The sequence below is a fragment of the Tamandua tetradactyla genome, chromosome 15 (assembly GCF_023851605.1).
Source record: "Tamandua tetradactyla isolate mTamTet1 chromosome 15, mTamTet1.pri, whole genome shotgun sequence".
Taxonomy (NCBI): Eukaryota; Metazoa; Chordata; class Mammalia; order Pilosa; family Myrmecophagidae; genus Tamandua; species Tamandua tetradactyla.
In genome coordinates, this window is record NC_135341.1 from 89,418,456 (window position 1) to 89,421,943 (window position 3,488).

A 3,488-nucleotide genomic window follows, 5' to 3' on the forward strand; every position below is an offset into this window, starting at 1 on the left:
TAAGTGGAAGCCACTAGAATTGCCCCTACCTAGCAAAATAGTAAATCAGAAGCAATACTGGATACTTGCAGGGATTGCAGAGATTACTGCCACTCTTAAGGACTTGAAGGATGAAGGGGTGGTGATTCCCACCACATCCCCATTCAACTCTCCTGTTTGTCCTGTGCAGAAAACAGATGGGTCTTGGAGGATAACAGGTGGTAACTCCAATTGCAACTGATGTTCCAGATGTGGTATCATTACTTGAGCAAATCAATACATCTACTGGTACCTGGCATGCAGCTATTGATCTGGAAAAACAATATTTTTTCTCAATAGCAGTTAGTGAAACTACCAGAAACAGTTTGTTTTCAGATGGCAAGGTCAGCAATATACTTTCACTGTCCTATCTCAGGAGTATATATACTCTCCAGCTGTATGTCATCATTTTGTCCGCAGGGATATTTATCATTTCTCCCTCCCACAAGACATCACACTGGTCCATTATATTGATGATATCATGTTGATTGGACCTAGTGAGCAAGAAGTAGCAACTACTCTAGACTTACTGGTAGGGCATTTGTGTGTCAGAGAATGGGAGATAAATCAAATTACAGGGACCTTCCAACTCAGTGAAATTTCTAGGTGTTCAGTGGTGTGGGGCATGTCGAGATATCCCTTATAAGATGAAGGATAATTTCCTGCATCTGGCCCCTCCAATGACCAAGAAAGAGGCCCAACACTTAGTTGGTCTCTTTGGATTTTGGTGACAACATATTCCTCATTTGGGTGTGCTACTCTGACCCATTTATCAAATGACCAGAAAAGCTGTTAATTTTGAGTGGGGACCTGAACAAGAGGAGGCTCTGCGACAGGTCCAGGCTGCTGTACAAGCTGCTCTGCCACTTGGGCCATATGATCCAGCAGATCCAATGGTGCTGGAAGTGTCGGTGGCAAATAGAGATGCTGTCTGGAGCCTTTGGCAGGCCCCTGCAGAAGAATCAAAACACAGATCCTTAGGATTTTGGAGTAAAGCCTTACCATCTGCTGCAGATAACTACTCTCCTTTTTTTTTTTTTTTTTGGCCATTCAGTGTGCCATTTTCCACAAAAGGATAGCATTTTATTGTCATTGATGTGTACGAAGTACAATTTCTTTACCAAACTCAACAAGAATTGTTAAGGGGGCAAAAATGAACTGTGAATTTAAAAAAAATTAGAAAATGAAATCATAAAATCTTAAGAAGTAAATAAAGACAGCACAACGGTGTCCAAACACACATCCACACCACATTTTTAAAAATCCTGCAAAAAAACATATTTGCTTGATTACTGGAGGTGCGTATCTAAATTCAATAGCTTACCAATATCTTCTTGGGGGTGGGCCAAAAAGAAAAAGAAAAGCCCATGTTAAAGAAAAAACAGTTTCTCTTCCCTAACAAATTTTTCCTGAAGCTGAATTTGTAGGGGGCAGGGGAGTCTAAAAGTCAAGAAAATCAGTCTCTACCATCATTTTCATTCAAGACGTCATCGTTGTCGTTTCCCCGACATAAGGCACAGGCATCTTCACCCTGGAGCCGCTGTACTGAGACCCGCTGGAACTCGTGGCCAATACCCCACCTGCACCGTTGGTCAGGTCACTGGCAGGAAGCCTGGTGCCATCTGAAGTTGAGCCTGATGATGTGACAAATGCACTGCTGATGGATCCCTGAGCCATATGAGGGGACAGAGCTTTAGGTACCAAACTTCTTGCCATTTTAAGGTCTTCGGCTGAGCAGCTTCCTGATTCCAGTCCACAAGCCAGTCCCATTTGCTTTAATGCTTCTATGTCATCGTGGATTTCAAACGTGTTGTCAAAATCAGACAGACACTCAAATTCGTCGTTAGAAATACCGCAGTCCATCACTGCCTTTTTGCTGTTGTTCACGAGGATGAACGGGAGGTGGATGACAGAGTTGGAGGGCGGTGGCTGGCTGGCTTGCTGCTCTGCTTGGTGGTTTCTCTGCACCAAGTTCTTGAAGGCAATTTGCTGTAGAATAAGTTCTTGAAGTTGAGACTGTTTCTGTGTTTTTCTTTCAAGTCTTCTCTGTCTTTCTACCTCTAAATTATGATATTCCTGAGCCAAGTTAGTAGGCAGACCAATCCATTTGATTTCCTTCTTTCCTTGGAGATAATATTCATGGCCATTAAGACATTTAAGGCATCGTAAACTCATCATCTTATATGCTTCTGGTCATAAGCTGATTGATTGGTAAAATGTGATAATCAGCAGCACTGAACTCTGCTACCAACTCATATGCCACTTTATTGTATGAAGTAGTTCCTTTCTTCTGAACCTTCTCAAAAACCTTCATTGAAAAATGCTGCAGACTCTTGCTGTTCTTCTCTCCTTTTCTGTTGCATTTCCCAGAAGACGAGAGTGAGGAGTCTGAAGCCTGGTTCTGGGATACAAAGTGTGTGTTAGGGGTGTGTGGACTTCCTACCAGGATAGTATTTGGCGCTGCAGGTCTCTGAGGTGTATCAATGACCAGTTCTGCGCAAGTTGACATTGGACTGTCCAAAGGATTTTGGCAAGAGTTGCTTTCCAAGGGTATTTACTGTGGAAGGATGAACAGCTACTAATGATGCCACACCTTTTCCAGGAGTAAGATTACGGTCTATAAAGACCTTTAGTTCTCCACTGGCTTCAATTAGACCAGCATCTTTTGCCATGCTACCAGATCCATGAAATCAATTCTAAAAGTGTTCACCCTCCGCAGAAGAAACAATGATTTTTACATTGTACCAGGAGCATCGAGCCGGCATGATGTGCTGGGAGCACAGTGATGTGTGGCCACAAGTGGCCCCGTAGAGACTGGCCCAAATTGTCAGTTTCACCCGCGTGTGCTCCACCTTGGGAAGCGTCAACTACCCTCCTTTTGAAAAACAGCTTTTGGCCTGCTACTGAGCCTTAGCAGAGACCGAACACTTAACCGTGGGCCACCAAGTTACCATGAGACCCGAGTTGTCTATCATGAGCTGGGTATTGTCTGACCCACCAAGCCATAAAGTTGGGTGTGTGCAGCACTCTATTGTAAAATGGAAATGGTATATACAAGATAGGGCCAGAGCAGGTCCTGAAGGCACAAGTAGTTACATGAGTAAGTGGTCCAGATGTCCATGGTCTCCTCTCCTGCCACATTATCTTCTCTTTCCCAGAGCACAGCTATGGTCTCTTGGGTAGCTCCTTACAGTGAATTGACTGAGGAAGAGAAAACTCAGGCCTGGTTTACAGATGGGTCAGCATGATATGTAGGTACCACCTGAAAGTGGACAGCTGCAGCATTACCACCCCTTTCTGGGATGTCCTTGAAGGACAGTGGTGAGGGGAAATCCTCCCAGTGGGCAGAACTTCGAGCAGTGCACCTGGTTGTTCATTTTGCTTGGAAGGAAAACTGGCCAGAGGTGCGTTTGTATACTGACTCATGGGCTGTTGCTAATGGTTTGGCTGGATGGTCAGGGACTTGGAAA

General features: G+C 44.2%; 1 pseudogene; it reads right to left on the bottom strand.

The window, feature by feature from the left end:
- Positions 1–1,474: 1,474 nt before the first annotated feature.
- On the bottom strand, positions 1,475–2,690 carry LOC143656762 (transcription factor Dp-1 pseudogene; annotated as a pseudogene).
- Between the last annotated feature and the right edge of the window lie 798 nt (positions 2,691–3,488).